Source organism: Aulostomus chinensis, chromosome 22 (genome assembly GCF_037954235.1).
Source record: "Aulostomus chinensis isolate RoL2024-O1b breed Wild chromosome 22, RoL_Achi_v1.0, whole genome shotgun sequence".
Lineage (NCBI taxonomy): Eukaryota > Metazoa > Chordata > Actinopteri > Syngnathiformes > Aulostomidae > Aulostomus > Aulostomus chinensis.
The window spans coordinates 5,183,161-5,205,000 of record NC_141341.1 but is presented as its reverse complement, the minus strand read 5'-3'; the positions used below and the strand labels follow the sequence as shown (position 1 = coordinate 5,205,000).

The 21,840-nt window shown below is 42.2% G+C and overlaps 1 protein-coding gene and 1 long non-coding RNA gene across 5 annotated transcripts in view; one reads left to right on the top strand and one right to left on the bottom strand.

The window, feature by feature from the left end:
- Positions 1–13,860, top strand: part of LOC147240450 (uncharacterized) — a 15,485-nt gene extending 1,625 nt beyond the window's left edge. The window contains exons 2-4 of one of the 2 annotated variants that reach the window (XR_015111110.1): positions 10,805–10,847; positions 13,105–13,123; positions 13,680–13,860. This is a non-coding gene — a long non-coding RNA (uncharacterized LOC147240450). Of the gene's footprint in view, positions 1–10,804; positions 10,848–13,104 lie in introns of both variants that reach the window. The other variant, XR_015111109.1, reaches the window with a different exon arrangement.
- The window catches only part of rmp24 (ribonuclease MRP subunit p24), a 45,584-nt gene that overhangs the window by 23,244 nt on the left and 500 nt on the right, over positions 1–21,840 (bottom strand). The window contains exons 1-2 of one of the 3 annotated variants that reach the window (XM_086192503.1): positions 21,647–21,714; positions 18,289–18,498 (exon numbers count right to left, since the gene is read on the bottom strand). The gene's annotated coding sequence lies outside the window, so the exon portion shown is untranslated. Of the gene's footprint in view, positions 1–18,288; positions 18,592–21,646; positions 21,715–21,840 lie in introns of those variants that run through there. The other 2 variants (XM_086192505.1, XM_086192504.1) reach the window with 2 other exon arrangements.

Sequence of the window (21,840 nt, the reverse complement as noted above, 5' to 3'; positions counted from 1 at the left end):
TTGCTCAAAAGATTTACATGCAGGTTGGAAATATTCCTTAGATTTATTCTGTGGGAGTTACCATACGCACGTTATTTCAAGGACAACAATGCCCAAATCCTAATACATTCACTATCAGTTTTACTTTGACATGCTGTTTCTTAAAGCTAATCTGCGAGATAATTACAATTCAAAATTCAAACTCTGTAGTTTGTATTGATTATAGCTTCTTTGGTGAGTATTTGTAAAGAAGGCTGAGTCATACAACTTCTACTGAGAGCTGCACGTGTCCCCGCCAAGAGACTTTATTTTTCTATCGCACTAATTTCACCCAAAATTCCCCAGACCTCCTTCTTGATTGAAGAAAATGTGAAAATCGAAAGGAGGTCTGGTTATGTGACCTTGTTACTTCTTCTTCTACTCATTTTAAACCAATGCCTTGGAGTATAATTCTTTACAGTCCATTTAGGGCAGTGTGAGCATGTGTTTGTGTGTGTGTGTGTAAATGGATGCATACTACCATGTGGACATATATACATTCTCACCAACTGGTGTGTGTGTGTGTGTGTGTGTGTGTGTGTGTGTGTGTGTGTGTGTGTGTGTGTGTGTGTGTGTGTGTGCACGCGCTATTGGGAAGATGAGCTGCTGCTGGTACTTCGCAACACCATGCATAATCAGGTTGAGGAGAACAAAGATGTTTGTTCTACAAACAGTGTTTGTTTGGATTAGGATGATCATGGCATCCAGAACCCAAGAGAACACTGGCCCATTCACAAGACACCAAGGGAAGGGACCCAGTAGAGGGACAAACTAAGGTCTCTGTAAATGGTTGTGTATCCCTGGAGAATAACAAGGAGAGGAAAAGCAAGGAATACTAAAGCCTTCTTCCATTATGTGCCATTCATAGTAAAATGATACAGGGTTCATTTTCAAAGACGTCCTTAAAAGCACTGAGAGGATTTATGGAGGTACACAACTTTGACGGTAAAGTGGCTGTTAGTAAGTTATACACACACACACTGACACAAGTATAACTTGTACTAGGGAATACACAATGTTGGAGGACAACAAAAAAGAACATTAAAATGTGATGAATATCCGGTTTTAATGAATATGACACTATACGTCAAATATTTATGTCTTGGAAGGGTGTATGTGGGGTCTCTAGACTAACGCTAATGCCAGAAATGTTCTACAATCTGCAGAAGTCCCAATAACATGGCTGTTATGGATGAAATGTATGAACTGGTGTTGGCTTTTCAAGTTAGTAATGGGAGGGATGGTGTCAGGGGCTTTGTCTGTTCTAGCAAGAGAAACCCAAGTAAGATGAACATGAGGTTAGGTGGACACCCTGGGGCTGATCTCAGGTGGGAAGCCAGGAGGCCTGGAGACCTCAGGTGGACATCTTGAGTGCTGGACAGGGATGAAACAGGGGCCTCACCCCAGGTGGAGTGTTTAGGGCAGGGCAGACAGGTTTGGGAGCTTAGCCCCTCTGACAATGACAAAGGAAGACAGGTGGGAGGCCAATGATGAAATATTCTCTGGAGGATGGTCTAATGAGTGGAGGTGCCGTGAAGGATGGCCACAAGGCTGGGCTGATGAGTGGAACTGCTCTGGAGGATGGACTGAATTGAGCTCATGGATATCGCCACTCTGGAGTGTAAATCCAACACAGGAGGAGAGGGCAGAACCTCTGTGGTGGCCATCCGTTGAGGGAGAGGCTGGCAGCCCAGACGCAGGTCAGAATGCAGAAAGAGCCAGCCTTGTTTATTTAGCTTGAAGCCAATGGCAAATGATAGCAAACAACAAAGTACAACCCCCCCCCCCCAAAAAAAAACCTCTCAAGTGCATTGTCAGGTATAATTCATATCTTCTTTATCCAGCCATATATTCAGTAATCTACAAACACATTCATTTTGAAATAAAAACAAACTAAAACATCTGGTTTGCTGTTGTTTTGTTGCTGCAGCTGTCATTGCCGTTCAAGCTAATTATATGTGGCTGGCTCTTTCTGCATGACCGCAAGTGATGTAAGAGGGGAATTAAAAAGATCCTCATGAGCACAAGACACCTGTTTGTGAGTACTTGAAAGGTAAAATACACTTTTTGGTAGAAGTATCACTTCAAACCACTTGAATTCATGAATTATGTTCTGTTCAGTCACTATAATCCCCCCCCCCCCCCCCCGCTCAGTCTGTCAAATACAGCTCTGCCTCCATATCACAGGCCACCGTTCTAAGAAGATACCTCAATTACAGTGACCACCATACAATGAGTCATCAGTTGTGTGGATGTTTCAACAAGGGGGGACTTTTTAAGAGGTTTTGGTGAAGCGATACAAAGCATGTCCTTTACACCGTGTGATCATTGTTTTGATTATGAAGAATAAGTGGAACGCATTACGCTAGATCAATACCTCAGCTATAAGCCACATTAATGGTAAGCTGCCTCCGTAGCATTTTGTCCGTCCAAGTATTTTTGATTCTGTCAAAAACCATTTTTGAAGCAGATATGAAAAGAAATCCCACAAATGATTTCATAAAGAATCTGCGTGGCCTCTTTCTCGCCACATCCAAGTTGCCTTGAGCAGTTTCCAGGAGTGTGCCATCTATTGTTCGTCACTTTTTTTTGTCACCTGTTCTGTCAGGTGAGGGGCAGCATAACTCTGAGGTAGAGTGGCTGTCTAGCAACCGAAGAGTCGGTGGTTTGATCCTCCCTTCCCCCGACCATGTCGAAGTATCCTTGACCAAAATACTGAACTCCTAATTGCTCCTGATGGCCCTGCAACAGGCTGGGGACCCGTCCAGGGTGAGTCCCGCTTCTCGCCTATAGGCAGCTGGGATAGGCTCCAGCTCCCCCGCGACCCTTAATGGATAAGCGGTAGAAAATGGATTGATGGATGGATGTTGGGCGGCATGGTGGTGCAGTGGTCAGCGCTGTCGCCTCACAACAAGAAGGTTATGGGTTCGCGCCCCAGCTGGAGCACGGGGTCTTTCTGTGTGGAGTCTGCATGTTCTCCCTGTTCCTGTGTGGGTTCTCTCTGGTACTCCAGCTTCCTCCCACAGTCCAAAGACATCAAGAGGGGACTAGGCTGATTGATACTCTAAATTGACCGTAGGTGTGACTGTGAGTGTGAATGGTTGTCTGTCTCTTTGTGTTGGCCCTGCGATGGACTGGCGACCCGTCCAGGGTGAACCCCGCCTCTCACCTGAAGGCAGCTGGGATAGGCTCCGCCCCCCCATGACTCTTAACAGGATAAGTGGTAGAAAATGGATGGATGGATGGATGGATGTTCTGTCAGGTAGGGATGCTTTAAGACTTACACAAGCCTGGTTATGCCACTTGATGTGGAAGATCATCTATTCCTGTCAGCATACTTCAAAAGACAATTCCCAGTTTTACGCAGCCTTTTCTCTCTTACTTGATAGAACTATTCTCTTTGACAGTGATTAAAGCCTTTTAAGACAGGCCATTGACCCAAAACCTATTTAAAGTCCCAAATGCATTATACATTTTATACCAAAATATGCGTTCCATTTTACAACCTTCTTATTCGAAACTGTTTTTTAAAAAAGGGATTGAATTTCGCCCCTGGCTTTTTCTATAATTTCTTTCTTGCTTGCTTTGTCCTTCAGCTCCTTTCATCTGTCCTCTGACTTCATATCCCAGTGGTCTCAAATCTAGGTTGGACCCACTTTTATAAAAAGGAACTAGGCAAAAGAGAGATGTAATTGCCTAATTGTACTGTATCACAAAAGCAGGCGTCTGGTTGAAACAGTGAGGTGAATATCTGAGAGGAGGCTGGAGAGTGACAGCAATAAACTTTATCAGAAATTTGGGGTAAATGTCAGTAAAAATGTTGTTCATAGAACAGAGGGTGTTCCTTCAACAGATACAAGAATGCGTCTGTGAAGCCATGACATTTTCAGACCTTTGTTTATACGTTGCAGTTTAAAAGTTCACTCAACTATGACCTTTTAATGCCTTTCACCTGGCAGACTGCTTGAGAGAAGCTAGAAAGAAAATGAGAGAAAGTAACAGGTTTGCTGATGGCTTGAGAACTGATTGGATGCCTTCTTCCTCTTCCTTCCCTCATGAGACCGATAGACAACATAACCATGACACACATTTCTAAAGTTCACCTCTAAATCTCTCCAACAGTGTACAATACACACCTTCAATATCGATTACTTTATTACCAATGATACGCTTCACTTCCGCTACAAGCCTTCCATATATGGTCAATGCGGCTTGACTTTTTTTCTGTGGACCCATGGCTCTAGTAGTCATTAACCTTCTACTCAGGCAATTTGGGCCAGAGAGGCGTTTTTCTTTGAGTGTTAGGCAGGGAAGATGTAGCTGGGAAGGCCTTTACAAGGTGAAAAAAGCTATTTTTACCAGCCGAGTGATGAATGTGGTGTCTGTAAAGGTGCATCACCTCCTTTTTCTCACTCTTATTCGCTCTCCATAAGTATTTTCCCTCATCCTATTACCCATTTCGTTCACTTTCTTCCTCGTTTCATTTTCTGGTCCCACCACTGTCTTTTCTCTCATTTTCTCCCATCTGCCCCCCCCACCCCTCTCCCACACACAGAATCTATTGTAATTGACTTGATCGCTCTGTCTCCTCCTTCCCTTCCTCCGTGTCTCCTCACAGAGGATCAGCTGTTGCCGGCCTGAGCTGAAGGTGACCTGTTGGCTAGGCCAGGGGCTGCAACACAGGACATGGGTTCTGTCTCCTGCCCGCTCGTGTCTTGTGTTGCAGCCAGTGGAGCTGCCTCTCTCACACCTCTGTCTGCCCGCCGCTGATGGACTGACCTCCCAACCGTAGACCTGCTGACCTCACTCTTCACTCTACAGCAAGCTTGTGCCGTCAAAATTGTCTTATATGTAAAAAACGAAAAGAAAAAGCAATGAATTAAATTAGATAAAGAAATGTCACTCCATCTGCACGTGTAATACTAACAAGGTTCTATGGATTTGTTTTTGACTTTCATGGGAAGTGCTCAGTGTTCTCAGTTTGGATTCAATCCTTCTATTAGACCATATCTCATCAGCTGCAGCAGTAAAAGCCGCCGGTGACATTTGCACCGTGACATTTACAGCAAAGTTACCACCATCGAGGATTAGAATTCTTTAGAAACTATAAACGCAAAGAAATAGATTTTAATGATTTGCATCAAATGTAGCATTATTTCTGACTTAAGTTTCCATTGATGTATTGGCAATTTTTGACCACATTAGAAAAGGTTGATGGAATATAATAATGACAGTAAAAACTCAAGGCGGTTGTCACCCCTTTCAAAAAAGTGTAAATGTACAAAATGGAGGATGAAAACCCCTTTTTGAATGAGCTCTTCTACAGTGAGTCTTTGGGTCACATGACGGACCAGCTGTTTCTGTTGCTGCATCATATCAGATTTCCCAAACTTCATTTCCAGATTGCGTGCAATATGGCCAATACCAACTGTTCCAACTGAGCAAGCACAACTTTCCCAAAAAGTGGTAATTCCTCACGACCTCTCTATTTTTGGGAGTAAATGGCCAAGATGACCTCCACTTCAACTGTTTCTAACAGGCATGTCTAACATCGCCTCTACTAACAATTTCTCACAAAGATTTTCATTGCAGGTCCCGGTAAATTTCGCGCCAAAGCAACTGATGGAAATGAGCCTTTCCCTCTTTGTGAAAGTTCACATAAAGTTCAGGAGAATAATAAGGAAACAGTCTGTTGCTTTTGCTCTTGGAACGGTGATGCTGGAGAGGCACACACACACACACACACACACACACACACAAAGCCCCTTTAAACACCTCCTCATCCTCCCTCAGCTTCCGAGCAAACAGCCCAGATGGAGAGGTTAGAGATGGACAGGAGATAGCTTTTGTTCTCATCTTAAAAACAATAGGAGAGACAAGCGAGGAGGAGGACTGGGCCAGAGGGCAGATAGGAAACATGATGCCCTCTGCTACCATTCTGACAGTTCACCTTGCAGTGTCACTCCAACAACTTGACCAGAAATCCCTGTGTGTCTGGAGAAAAAGTCGGGAATTTGTGCACTTCAGGTGTTTTGTGAACATCTCTGTGATGGTGGTGTGTGTGTGTGTGTGTGTGTGTGTGTGTGTGTGTGTGTGTGTGTGTGTGTGTGCTGTAGAGCGAAAAGAAAAAGAAGCCATTTTCTAACAGGGGTCTTGCTTGATTGGAATGTAAATCCGGGCGTGGATGCTTGCTGTTTTCAATCTCCCTCCACCCAGACTGTTTACCAGAGGGATTGAACGAGGGCTGTGTGCTGAATGCCATGCGAGCAGATATTGATAGACTGTTTACCCCCAGCAGTGCAGATGTCTCAGAAGAAGTATAATTTATTTACTAGCAGATAGCCCCAAGCGCTGTCAAATATTTTAGTGAATAACTCCAGGAGTGTTCTTGACCTGCTCTTTAACATCTCTGAAACATCGTGTTTCAGAAACATCACAATTCCTGCAATGTTAGGGTGATGCTCCCCCCTACCCCCCCCAATTTTTTTTTTTAAAATCACGCAGTAATTTTCTTTATCCATCTGTATGCTGGAGAAGCCACAAAGCTTTTGACAAGCTCAAAACACACCAGCGATTCAGACACGATTCACAGTTCGGACAGTTTCGCTCTTGTTAGTAATTGGTCTCCATTAGATTCAAGCTAAAAATACATGGTTACAAGTTTTCTGGAGTCGATACGACATCATAAAGGGGGACGAGGAATCGGCTTTGGTAGATCAAGACACTTTACTGTGAGGTATCAGAAGGCAAAGTTTCAACAACTTTGCACTTTGGATGTTTTACGTAATGTCCATAATTAAATATGAATGTACAGCTGGCAAACCATTAGCTTAGCTTATAAAATCAACACCAATAGGGAAAACAGGTATTCTGCCAACTAGCATCTCCAAACTCATTCATTAGCATACTTTATCTTTTTTAATCTTTTGTTTCTCATACTGGGATACACATAAACCTAGGGGGTGCAGTGATTAGCACTGTCGCCTCACAGCAAAAAGGTTCTGGGTTTGAGCCAAGTTAAATAAAACTGTAATTGCAACTTGTATAAATTGTATTTTCTGTTACATATTCAGTTCAATCCTTAAATGCTGTAAACTGTCAAGTGATTCGCGTGTTGGTGTGACGCCTACTTTTTTCAGTGTCTGATCAAAACAAAGAAAGGAAGCAGCCTCTGCCTGGAATAGCATTTGATCGCTGCAGTTTCCACCCTGTGACTGAGAATGACAAAGAGCTCGGCGAAGGGAGAAAAAGTTTGCTTTTTCAGGACGTTCAAAAAGACGCACTTCAATGTAACTTCAGTGCTGCCTTGCATGACCTTATTGTCTCACTGTATGATGACGAAAAAGCAGTTTTTGAAATAAACAGTGATGATTCTACACCTTTGAAATGTTGCAATTTTTCTCCATTATGATGGCACAGAACTGTATTGTACCACTTCTTTAATCAAAAATGTTTTGTGCTATTAAGTGTGGAAGTGACTGACGTACATTTTTAAGGCACATGACCGAATAATTTTTGTTTTAATCTGATAAAAGTGTCAAATTGACAATTTTTCCTCATCACTACATTTTTTTTTTTGGGGGGGGGGGGGGGGTGTATTAAACCAACAAGACAAAATGCTTCAGAGATGTTCAGTGTGGCACCTTCATCTTTGGACTGAGCCAGGCTAAATGTTTCCCTGTCGGTTCATGTGCAGATATTTACCATTCTGCAAGAAAGTGAAGACTGTATTTCGGAAAATTCGAGTATTCTTTTTGTTGAAAATAATATTGTGTTATGCCTTTGCTACCGTGTACAGCCTCCCTTGCTTTCTTCTTCGTTAAGAAGGCAATTTATATCCCAAACCCCATGCTAACAAAAGCCTTGTAAAGCACCTAATATGCTAAATTAAACATTTGCATCTCATATTCAGGGAAGTGATCAGGACAAATGGGTTTGATAAAGGATTTGCCGAGATATTCATCCACACCGGTGCCCTCCGGGGTCTTCAATCAGCAGTTACAGATGGAGATAGAAGATTTTAACCCCTTGCTGCAGTTGAAACTCCCCTTCTAATAGCCCCGTTGGCGTGGTAGTGAAACAAAACTATCGAGGAACGTATTCAGTTGATGGTGGGGGGAGATTACGAGAGAGATGAAGCCAGGGTCAGCGGCGAGAAGCTTCTTCTTCCAGGTGTCTTGTCTACTTCTGCTAGACTGGATGTGGGTGACACAGCAGGCACCTCAGGCCTAATGTCACACTACCAGGTGAAAAGACTGCTTGATGATGACATACTATGAAATATAGACAGCACTGAAGAAAGGACAGAGTAACAATAGAGATGGAGTGATGAAGCGAGGAGACAGCACCTTTCAATCCTCAGCATTTGCCAGCTTATTACTCTTATAAATGTGCAGTCGTTGTCGTGCTGAAGTGCAGATACAGACGAAGGAATAATCGATGATATGGTGTATTAAATGTGTTCCAAGACAAACAGTGGCCTCATGAAGTCACGCTCACAATAAAGACAGCTTGCCAATAAACATCGTGTTCCTTTATGAGAAGTGGCAGTGCAATCAATCCCTCAGTCCACTGTGGGTCCACTCACATTGCTCCAGCTAGATTTGTGGAGAATTACCATGCACTGCTCTGGAAATGTTTTCAGCAGAAAGTTTATTTTTGCTCCCACAATGTTTTTCTCGAAGGTAGGACAAACCTTGAGGTGATACGAGACCCAAAAAGTGTTGTTTTTTTTCCCCCTTTCAGGCACTCATAAAGATATGTTTTGAATTCACAAATGTTCCCCCCCTCCAGAATTAAAAAAGAACCAGACACCTACAGTCAGCATTCTGATTACATTTCCAGTTTGGTGCTACCAGAATCAGGTGCAGAACCAAAGGGAAATATTTAGTCCCCCCCCCCCCCCCCCCCCCCCAAATATATAGTTTGATTGCCGAGCAGTCAGCTGAATAAAGAAGATGTAGATTACACTGGATGATGCGGTTGAGACTCTCAACTGACACTTTTTGACGGTGGTGTTGTTGTTAGCAGTCAGTCGGCATTAGCGTCAAGCTAAATATATGTGGCTGGTTATTTCTGCATTCTGGAGTCACGTGGAAGTGAAGCAGGATGGGAAAAAAGGTTTTTATGGGCTCTGGACATCTTGGTGTGAGAACTTGAAATGCAGTACAAACTTTATATATATATATATATATATATATATATATATATATATATATATATATATAATTTACACTTGGTATCAGGTAGCTGAAGAAGGAGACAATGGGAGCATAGGAGAGTAAGAGAGGAGCACGAAGGAGAGACCTTCTACTCCGCTTATTCTCGGCCATCACTTTGCAAGAATGAGGATCCCACATTCTCCAACTCCATCGAAGGACCCTGAGCTTTAAGAACAGGCTGAATGTACTAGCACTCCCAGAGGAGATGACAGAGGAAGTGGCTCTCGTTTTGAACAACTTGGCAATGATAAGAGCTTCTAAAGAGAGAACGGAAAAGAGACAGAGAGGAAAGGGGATGGGGAGTTAGGGATGGTTGGGGAGGGATCAAGAGATTGGCAGCTGGGGAAGATAAAGAGAGACAAGTAGAAAAGGGAAAGGAAAAGGAGAGAAACAGAGATAGAGGGAGCATAGAGGAGGGAAAGGGAGGCTTAGATAAGTAGTGAAAAGGGGATTGGGTGTGAGAGATTGGAGAGTGTAAAAGAGTGACTTGGGGGTAATTTATTAGAACGGAGCCAGGCGGCTCTTCAGAGACAGCTGCCACTTTTCACAGAGCTTCAGACGGGGTGACAGCAACACATCAGTCAAAAGAGACAAAAACTTTGCCCATGTTTGGTGAAAAAGTTCTGAGCAACCATCGCTGGAGATTGCACGTATCAATAAATGCTCAGAGGTAAAGTGTTCGTCAAACATCCCACAGCAGTGGTGTGGAGTCTTGAAGTTTTGCAAGAAGAGCAAGACTTTGATTCCACTCTGTTTTTGTTGTCCTTGTTCGCAAGAGAAATCAAAGACAGACAAGAAATCTCAATGCAAATACACCTATTCACTCTGGAAGGCAAAAAGTAGTTTGAGGAGAATGAATAAGAGACATTTTCACCCACACAAAACAAACATTATAATACCATCTTCTATGGTGGGGTTTAAAGAGGTTTCACACTGACAGGAATCGAGAAAATACAAACAAAATACAATCACTGCAATAATAAAGTGGGCCACAGGGTTCAGGCTGCATTCATGCTTCGAATTTATATTTTAAAAAAGTAATGCAATAAATCCCCTTTTCCACGGCCCTAAAAAACCTGCGAACACCCAACGTCTGGCTTCTGGCTACAGTGGGGACACGTCTGATCAGCAGTCACCCCGGGTCAAACCCTGAGGTGGACACTGGGATGGGCTGGCACTGGTCAACAATGATGGGAACACAAAATCCGGGTGAACACAGCAAGTTGCAGCCCTCGTCCTGCGCTTCCAATATTCAACTGTGACTATTTTTTAATAAACACATGAAATGATTTAATTGTTTTTGTGAAAATCTGTTTCAAGTACAGATGTTTTCTTGTATTTGTAGCGTATGACGTGTGAGCAGGATGTCTGTTGTGCCACAATGTTTTATTCAGACTGGTATTTTGCCTGCCTGCCATTTGAAAATTACAGTAGGCCATATGGCAACTTGTGATTAATTCTGATTAATTGTGTAGTCCTAACCCACACTATCAAAAACACGGAGGCAAACGAACGCTTGTCGCCTCTGATGGTAACTTCTCTGTGCTTCCTCTGTTCTACTGCAGACTGTCTGTATTCAAGCAGCCCTCCAACATCGATCAGTCAGAGGTGAGTTTGAAAAATAGACTGCAGTAAAAGTTATAAAACAGTAACTGCCGAAACACTGTCATGATGCTTTCTCATAAACTGTGTAAAAGCAGTAAATCCACTTTTTCATGGAGGTTTTAAGCGAGTTTAAATATACTGCAGATATGCGGGTATGTGCAGTGGAAAAAGGAGAACCTGCCTAAACTCGACCTGACCTTGCAGCAACTGTACTAAATATTGCATTTTCCAGTGAGAATTTAAAAAGGTGTCCAGTATTTGGGGACAGGTGCATTGATCTGCACTTGCTGCATTTGCTGGATTATGCAAAAAAAAAAAGAAAAAAAAAAGGGGGAAATTGCTCATAACTTTTCATATCATATCATATGAATGTTTCATGAGAACACATTGTTGAATCCCTGTGGTTTTTTTTGCGCTCCGAAGGCAGCATATCAACCAGGTTTCAGGTGCAGCCATTTGGGGCTTCAGCCTAGAAAATAAAGACAATTTATGCCTCATATCCAACCGTATATGATTCACCTTTACTGCAGAGCAATAAGGATTTAGTTTCCTCAACCTCTCCTCATTAAGTATTTACATCATTTAATCTGCCTGGTGATATTGCAGCTGTATAGTGTGCATGTTGATTTGGATGTTTGCCCTTGAAAGGTTCCCAGAGTTGATGGAGAGATCCGGATCACAGATTTCCTGTAAATCCACTGAGCCGTGTCGCAGGAGCAGGCACTAGTAAGACATTTTGCGATGCCCCTGGAAGCACTTGTAAGTTGTCGGTGTGTGACTTGGATAATACAAACGCCAACATATGCTAAGCTTCACTGGCTTGATGGTCTGTAGTTTGGGGGGAAATTTGCCGTTGACTTTAATGAAATCCGGTATTTTATTATATTACATTTGACACCTGAGGTGAAATCGATTCTATGCTTCTTTTGGTTGAGGGGAAAGGATTAAAAATCACACACCCTTTCGGGGATCGCTCTTTACGCATTAAAATAAATAGACTTGAACTTAATTTCACAGGCTGAAAACTTTTTATGAAGGGGAAATAACAATTTTCTCTTTTTGATGTTGTATTCATGGTAGAATGGCATCCACTGATGGGAGGAAACTGGTTCAGAGAATGTTCTTTTCCATTGTACATCTCAGTGGCTAAAGCGCTCATGGTGTGTATGCGAAGAGGCATGACTGTGTCTATTTATGAAGTTATGCAAATAGAAATAGAAATAGATAGAGATTGAAAATTCTTCCCCTGAAGTGTGAGGAAAAAAAAGAGAGTTATATAAAAAAATAAACAAGTAAACAATCAGAGACATGCAGGAATAGTCAGGGAGGCAGATGAAATGTGCAGAAGATAGAAACAGAGATGTATCAAAGAGGAGAAGCAGAAATGAAGTAGAAAAACAGCAACAGGAGAGAAGAGGGGAAACAAAGGACAGAGTGAGTTATACGAGCTTCAAAAAATGACAAATGAATCTCCAGAAGACACATAAGGGTCAGCTATGATAAGTGCCCCCTCCTCTCTATCATCAGCACACTCCGGTACTGAGTTATCAGCTAACATTCTCAGTCGCTCAGGTCCTGCAAACACAAGGTGACCTTCTGTGAATCAGCCAGTTGGCGGCAGGAAGCTGCAGACTGCTGACAGTGACAGGTGTTCACTTACAGATCGCAGCTCCCACTGGCCCGCTGTCATTATGGTTTTCTCATTCATTCTGAATTCATTCTAAACTTTAAAGGGTAAAGAGGTGCCCCGCAGAGTGGACATGAATCAAACCCTCTGGCATGTACAGTAAAGGGCTGTCATGTACTTCCACTGAGGAAAGACACGCCGGATGAAAAGAAAAGTTGACATTCAGTCACTCAGAACTAATGAGAGGACAGTGATTAAAAACGTTACTTAGAGGGACACAGTTTTGAAACTGGTTAAAAAAAACTGGAATGACGAGTGGCTTCCTGACTGCCTAAGACAATGTGTCAACAGTGCCGACCTGCTATTGAAAGAAGCAACCATTGTAACAAATCCATCATGAATACAAGATCAGCTTCCAAAAGATCTGGAGGGTGAAAATAACTTTTTGTGTGGAATCCCAGCTTGAAATTTGAGGCACCCAGAACGTTCTGAGAATGTCTCCACCGATGTGTTGTAATATTCCTGATCTCAGATGGTTGAAGGGACACATTAGCTTTTGGGAAATATGCTTTTTGTTTATCATTTTGGTGTCAGACAAACTGACTGATACTCTCTTTTCTGTGTGCATTTCAGAGGTCCAGACCCTCACCAGGTGACTGAATGCTAACGCGAAAAAATGGTTTTGTCAGCACTAATAGAAGGTTGTGCTTGACATTGGCTGTGAAAAAAAAAATGTTGAAGATTGCAAGATATTATTTTATCAGGTTCACCTCTGGAACTACTGTGGCTACCTAAGCCTTCCACCCCGTCTTGTTGTCTCAGTTTCAATGCCTGCAGTTCCTCCTCTATGTATATCCTGGTTAAAATGAATTAGGATCAGGATCTTTGCTTGTCCAGTGGGAATCATCATCTTCTCTAACAAAGTCGGTCATGATTAGTGGCAGCAGTTCCTCTTCTAACAAAGGCTGTAGTTTGTGGACTGCAGTTACAATGGGTCTTTTGAGGTGCTGCATCAAATCACTCCGCTAAATCAGGAAAGTAGTTCCGACTCAAAATTGACAAAAATCAATCAGCTATTTTCACAGTAACAGTTAAGCACAACCAAAGTTCTATATAGCATGGATAGACAGAGGGACAGTTGGGCGGTTTTCTCTACTGTCCAACTGCAAGTGTTCATTGCAGCTAAGCTAACAGCCTTCCTGTTGCAGTCTGGAGTCGTGGATCCCCGGATGGAAGATGAGGACCACGTTTGAATCTGGATAATGAAAATAATCACTAAAGACACAACCTGAGCAACGCAGCACAAACAAAACATGGAGATGATGAATGAGTCAGCCAAGTTGGAGATTATGAGTCGGCCTGATATTCTCAGCAACTCATAAAATCGAAATCTGCTATGGTTGCACTGTGACATCAACCCGTGTGGAAATAAACATATTAAAAACATTCTGTCATGCGCTGCCAGTTGCTTTTAGGAGCAGTATTTTGAGCTGAAACTGCTGATGATAAACATTATTTGTTGATGGGGGGGGGGGGGGGGGCAGCAGGATGTTTTTATGAGGCCAGCAGCCATGAAAGCACCACTGTGCAAACGGGCTCAGAACAATTGTATTGTCCCTTGGCTTTTGATTAATGTGAAGGTTGGCTGGGGAGCAATTCCAACAGTGTTATCACGAGTAAACAGAAGAAGACAAGGGCCCTGAGCACTGCAGGGGCCCCATCAGCTGGTCCCCATACAGTCTGATCTTGGTCATGTTTCTCTTACCTACATGTGTGTATTTCCACGTTGGTGTGTGTGCTCACAGCTGAGATAGAGGGAACTGTATTGCTGTGTTTTCCACCATGATTGAAAATCTTTTTTCCACTACACTTAACTGCTGATTGGTTTGACCTTGCAGACACAGGCCATTTCTTATACCAGCTAAAGAACCTCCATCACACTGACTTTCGCAGCTGAAACTCTTCAGGATGAAAACATGTTGACGGAAATAAAGTTTGTCAGGTACAGTGCAGGGGGTCCTTTGAAGGAATACCATTGTGAGGTTACTGCACAGTACGTAATCTCTGCCAGTAGGAACTGCTGATTAAAAAAAGTGACAAAAGACATGGTTTGATGTCATGATGCAGCAAGGAATCATAGGCGCCGTAGTCTTCACTGTTTAACAAACGACATTAATGTTACATTTGATCATTTTTATTCACTTCATCATAATGAAATGGCCATCTAAAGAAATGCTAGCTTGCTAACATCATGTCCAACAGCCATACAGCAAATGCACTGTAACTGCAGTTACTATAATTGATGGTTCTATTTAGTGTGTCTCAGTTCCAGTGAGCAAGCATGCACAATACGAGGACCCTGGCCCCTCTTAATGGGACAGGGCCATAATTAATGTAATTAATTACACTGGCATACCCTGCAATGGCGTGTAAAATTGGCCCAAGTGTAAATGGACAATTATCTGCTGCAATAATGTTTTCATTTAGAGAGGTCCAACTTCCCAGTTTGTCACTGGAAAGTTGGACCTTTCTAAATGTAAACATTTAAAAAGGTCCAACTCGTCAGTGACAAACAGGCAATGTGGTCGCACCCAGAATATCTTTTTTTGTTGTCGTTGCCGTCAACATGAAATGAAGCTCAGGAGGGTCAACTGATTTCTGTCAGATACACAACTGAGAGCTAGGTAATGTTATCTAGCTAGCTAGACGGCTGAAATTACATTAGCTGCACAAAAAAGCTACAGGACCAAGATAAATGTATAAATTCTAAGGTCTTGACATCAAAATTATTTTCACTACGGATTTTGACCAAATTTTACCACAAAGAGGCTTATTTAGATTCTTAGCAGTTACATTTCTCATCTTTCACCACAGTGAAATGATGCCGTGCCAGACCAAATGTACTTCTCTGAGAGCTACAAAATGTTTCACTTTCCAAGAGGGACATTCTTCCGCCTTGGAAGTTTGAAATTTGTAATCTCCTGATTGCTCACAAACACCTCGTATCAGGGCACTGACCCATCTACGTGGAACAGGGCCAAAATTAGTGTTATTAATTACACCTGCACTGAGTGTGGCAGGGATGACAAATTTTCTAGGCCAGCCTATAAGATACCATCACCATGGGTTCTGTTGACCAAGAGCCAATCAGATTTTTACACTGGATTTTGAACAATTGCAGAAAATAAGCTTTGGTGAACCAAAGTTTATGGTAGTTTATATTTTTCCGCAAGATAACATTCACAAATGAAGATCCATTACCTAGAAAAGGCAGACTGGAGATATGGCTTTAGTGTTACTGCATCCAGCCTCTTCTGTTTTCGGTGTCACCACTTTTAATGCCTGCAACCTCTGTGTTTGTCTCATTTAGCCACTTGCCAGCAATCGTTACTTTCAAGACACATAAAAAAACTTTTTACAGATGTATTTTACGCCGTAGAACAAAACCTTACAGATCGCATATCAGGTACTTAATCAAAAACACATCAACTTTGAGACGAGAGACCCGGACGTTCAACAATGATGCGCAGGACTCTTTACTACACAACTAAACTCAGCCTGCAATACTTGGAAATATGGCGGCATTGAAAAGTGCAAATAATCCTCTGTAGATGAAAATGTGCCACACCTGCTGCCACTGTGACCACACCCATTTGGATCAAATGCTCTTTAAAAATCAGTGCAAATGTTTGATACCCCCATGAGCAAAGCACTGTTGAGATAATCGAAAAACCACATGGGGCGTCATTGAGTTGGAGCTTGATATTTTTAGTTCTCCTTTGCCAACCATGTGTTAATTCCCTGTGATGAACATCGGTCTTGCTTTTAATTACAAATATTACACTATTTCACTGTACGAGTTCTGTTCTACCAACCATTCGGATGTTTGTCTCCCCATCATTGTGTTCCCAAAGAAAGAGTGCGAGAAATGTTTCTCTATCAACTCAACCCAACGCGCGCGCGCACACACACACACACACACACACACACACACACACACACACACACACACAAGATCAAACAACCATCAGCAGCTGTTACACTCATTATAGAAGGGGACAATTATAGCAATTTGACAGTTGTGCTCACTTCTCAACAGATCCTCTTTCAAAGGAGCAAACCTGGCACTCTGCCTGGCACTCAGAACTTTGCGCCTCCTCTGGCTAAGCAGCTTCATTTGCATGCCACCCTCCTCTTCTCTCTGTTCTTTTTTTCTTTCTCTGTCACCATTTTCGGTCTCTTTCTTGCCACCCTATCCCCTCTGATTGTGAATCACAACTGAAACAAACAAGTTTGATGCTCACTGGAATGAATCTGATGTGTTGCCTGGACAACGCAGGGGCAGACCAGGGGAGACTGGGGCTGGGTGAGAGATTGGAGAAAACGAGGAGGAAGGTCTTGATGTGTGCGTGTGTGTGTGTGTGTGTGTGTGTGTGTGTGTGTGTGTGTGTGTGTGTGTGTATGTGTGTGTGTGTGTGTGTGTGTGTGTGTGTGTGTGTGTGTGTGTGTGTGTGTGTGTGTGTGTGTGTGGAAGACATTTCCATTGGGCCCAACCCCTGACCGGCGAGGACTGACTGCTGAGTGGGCTGATTGGCACAATTCCCTGCAAACCCTCTCACTCTCTCTCTCCTTCTCATCACTGCTCCTCTGCTCAGTAATGCTGATTATGGGTCTACTCTGCACAGTACAACAAAAAAGCACCTAAGAGAACGAGTCACTTCTTTCATCCTCTTCCATGATTAGACTCATCTCCATGCATAATTAGCATGCAGGGAGAATGTAGAACGCACAACTTTTTGTCAGAACCCTCCCTGATATCCAAATTTGACTGCTGGGTTGTGTGAGCCAAGTTATTGAAGCCTAAATCAACTGTATTATCTGGTAAACAACTCTTTGATATCATACGAGTTCTCCAAAAGGGCTAAATCACCTGCAATAACAATAATGAACTGGGATCACATGCTGAAACTAACCAAGGGCTATTTGACAGAAACACACGGCATGTAAGATGTTTGCTGCCAACTTGCAAACAACCCAATATGACTCAATTTTGTTGCAATTTCTGTAACAGTAACTGCTGGTTTTAGTTGCTTCACATTTGAAGTTTTGCATTATTTATCAGCTCTTGTGCTCTTCCTTCCCTGTGAAAATAAAACCTGCTTCACTGTACTTTGTGTTGCCATGTTGATTTACAACAATATGAAAGAAACAGAGAAAATAGCTAAATATGTTGGAAAACTTTTTTTAATAGATGGATTTTCTTGGAGTTTTTCGGGAGAGAACTGGTGTGTTAATAAAAGGGTAAATAGAAATTCTCTTGAAAGCTCTGCTCCATTTAATCCCCACTCAATATACATTGATTATTCATTTGTTTTAGAAAACCTTATATCTATTATACTGTCTGTTGAAGTGTATTATAGCAGACAATTATTTCACACAGTCAGTCGACCTGCTCCTCTGCACTGACAAAGACTCTGCGGATCTCATTTCATTACAATTAATATTAAATTGCATTGGTATTTACAGGCAAATACTACTAAAAATAAAGCAGCATGGTTGTATACCTCTGTGGTAATTAAGTGTACAAAAATGTATGTTCAACTTGATGTAGGCTACAGTCAAATAAATATTATTTCCTACAGGTGATTCTTCTTAAGCCCACACATGTCCATAGCATCTGACAATACAATCTGCACCTGCCATAAATTCAGTAATTATGTGTGTAAAGGATATTTGTGGCAGATGTTTAATGAAATCTCTCCAGGCATCCCTGACAGATTGCACTCACAAGAATGGAATAAATGTGAGGTCACTGACCTTAAACGCCACAATCTTTTCAGTCCATCCTTGAGTCCAGGTGGATGTTTGCGCCAGATCTGAGAAGAGCCACTCCCGGTGTGGCCTCTAGCTGAGTTGGTAGACCACCTGAGCCATGTACCCGTGCTGAGTTCTCAGCTGCATCCGTGAGTTTGACCTGTGGCCCCTCAAATATCTTCTCTCTTTCATTTCTTTTCTCCGGTATAATGCCTCAACCAAAGAGGAAAGAATTTATTATACACATTAATACTGCATTCACGAGAATGGGACATATATGTACACACAGCAGTCTGGATGGTTCCCCAACCTAAATAAATACATCTCAACTAATGTGTCTAATCGTCCACTTACGACATTCATGACTTTAAAGGTTACAGCAAAGATGGATGGCCAAACTAGAGGGGATGTTGGGGTGGGGTTAGGGTTAAGGGTGAAGTCAAGGGATGGATGTTCCATTAATTCCTGCTGATGTGTAGGTGATGTTCAAGATTAAGTGATAAAAATGATGTTTGATAAGTGATGCTTATTCAGCACCTTTCTGACAAATCATTACCTAACAGTTATTGATGTACCCTCTTTACAAAGTGTTGGTGATGGGAAAGTTCTCAGAAGGGGTAAAAACACCTTTTCCTTCACTTCATACCCTATCTATTCTTTTATATCGTCATCTGACTGAGTGAGATGCCTTGGTACCACCAGACGCACAAGCCTGCTTGAAGGTGAACAGCATCAGACAATGAATCTGCTCTTTTTTTTAGGGGGGGGGGGGTGTTGTCAGCCTAAAAGGTTTGTCCAGAGCATTCCATCTTGGTCTTTCAGTTCCTGTCAGTGAGGTTCAGCCTAAACCAAGTGTGAACCGCTACTGAGGGCATAAGGATGCCCCTCTAACTGATGCCCTCCCATCACTCAAAGCACACATGCCTCATTGAGTTAGATCTGGCTGGTCTCAGTTAAAACAGGCCATTCAGCTATATTGTGAGCAAGGTCATAAAAGGAGCCAGACCTCCGCCATCAAAATCACTAATTGATAACCATATTCGTTTTTTACGGTTGAAGGTCAGTGTGTCTCCAGCTCTATGAAGAGCTAATAAGCTGAGGGAGAGTATGAGCCAGAATCCATCTCCATTAAATTAAAGGACCTTGGTCTCACGATTTGACCTCTATTCACTGTGATTTATTCCACGAACAGAGTAAATGAACATCAAGCACAAAGGACATGCAGCTAATGAAATCACTGGCCCAACAGTTAGTCAGTTCAAACGTGAACAGAGCTGTAATTGAATGTAGTTACAGAGAACTAAATGGCATCGCGATGCTTTTATGTAGGTCTCGCACTGACTATTCCATTAGCCAACTAAGCATGCATGTAATCTGTGGGATTCTAATTTTTAGAGGTTAAATGACTTACTCAAATTAGTCTTTATCAACAGGTAACAGAAATTCATCAGTTCTGCATACATTATTCAGCTGCAGCTACAAAACCTTCCTCCAAAGGAAGTGGATCCTGACAGTAGATGTTTATTTTATAAGCAGCAATTTATTTTTAGTCCTATAGAGTACTGTAGGAAAGTTGGGGGGTTCAGGAAAAGAGCGCAGGATGCAAATATTGGCCAGTTGGATGCAAATTGGCTCCAGAGGGATTTAAACTTCAGGCTATCTGAGAAAATCTCCACCTTCGTATTGTTCTCCTCAGCAAACCAATTTGGGATTAGGTTGTTACCGCCATTAAATGGCAAGCCATCACTCCTATGTTGGCTGAGTTGTAATTGAATGTGAAGTATTCCATGCGGTCACTAGATGGGGATCTTTCCTTCCTGAACTTTCTGCCTGTGGCACCGGGTCAAATCCTGACTGATGCTGTTCTTCAAATCCGCTTGACTGGCGTTCTTCAGATCCATCGACTGAAAGAGATCTCAATCATAATCTCTGCAGCTGCTGAGCCGCATCCAAATGCAGATTATGATAAAAGGCCACAACAGGCTTAGTCAGCCTCTGACCAACCTATCAAAAGATTCTATGTTAAAGGACAGAGATAGGGCAAAGATGCCAGACTTCTCAGATAAATCATCTGGTTAAGATTTTCTCTGAAAAAAAAATATGTAGAACTATAAAGTTCATCTGCTTTTCCCTAAAAATGTAATGAATACAGCAAGGAGGCCACATTGCATCCTTAAACTCATTAATAGTTTGACATGGTAAAGGTCAAAGACCTGTACAAGAACCCTCCTTGTAGCAGTGAAAGCCCTAGATCCCCATCACAAAAATGGGACCCTTTTCAGCTCCGGATGGGTGCCCATCAGCCTCCCGGGTGGGAGGTGTCAATTGGTACATGGAAGGAGGGGGAAGAGAAGGAGAAATAGAAGATGCTGGCAAGTTACCAGCTGATGCAGGTGTCTGCCTAACAACAGGCTGCGGCGAAGTGTGGTCCGGCCTGAGCAGGACCTAGAGACTATGGGAAAACAAACCAAGCCTGTAATGGCAAACACACACAAGGGCTGTTGGTGTGTGTGTGCGTGTGTGTAAGTGAGTAAGTGTTTATTCATGCAGCAGACGAATAGATCCTTTCAGTCTTTTTGGAAATTTCAAAACAGGATTTTAGATGGTATAACCTGTAGAAAACATATTCCAAGCTAAAAAGAAGCCATGATAAAATACGAAATCTGAAAGCTCAGTTAAAATTAACCTAGAAATCATTTAAAAATGTAAACAAATAAATAAATACAAAAAAATATCTTGTATTTATTTGCCTGATAGAAACAACAGTATGGATGAGTTTACCATATTTGCTTAATTTCTAAAAATTTTGTATTGTCCCACTTGTATTAATTGTATGTTCGTAGTCGTGAATGTGTGGCAACATCTGCACATATTTCATTTAGAAGTAAAACACTATTTAGCAATTTCATTTTCGATGATTTTTTTAACTCCCAATTTCTTAAAATATTTTGATCATTTTAAATACATTACACACATATGTGAAAGTTTTTAGCTCCCACTAACACTGCAATGTCAGCCAACATTCTAAATACTGTAAAGGGTGGAATCTAAGCCACCCTCGAAAATCTAATCGCAGGAAACGCAGTTTAAACATGAAGACAGTCGCCGCGGAGGTAAATGACAGCTAACGAGTTAGCATAAACTGCTGCGTTAAGTTCAGAGAGACAAAGCTACCGAACCGGAAGTGGTGTCCCCCAATCAATGTCTGCTCTAAATATGGTAAATATATGTTTTTTATTGAAGTCATGTTATCGTGAAATTTGAAGTTATTTAATCATGCATACTGTCGGAATGCCCAGCACTTACTCGACATTTTTTACTAAGGGAAGTAGGAGACTGAGGTAAAGTGCAGGGTACCAACCTGTAGCTAACTGTCATCTTTACATCAACACCGAACTTTACCGAGCAAGAAACAAGCTTTTTTCTAAATATTCTCCCGCTTCAGGTAATTAGGTGGACCGGACTATCCAGAGGGGTCGGGGGGGGGGGGGGGGGGGTCACACCCGTCCCACCTGACTTTATGAAATACAAATACGCACCACATCAAAATAGAAA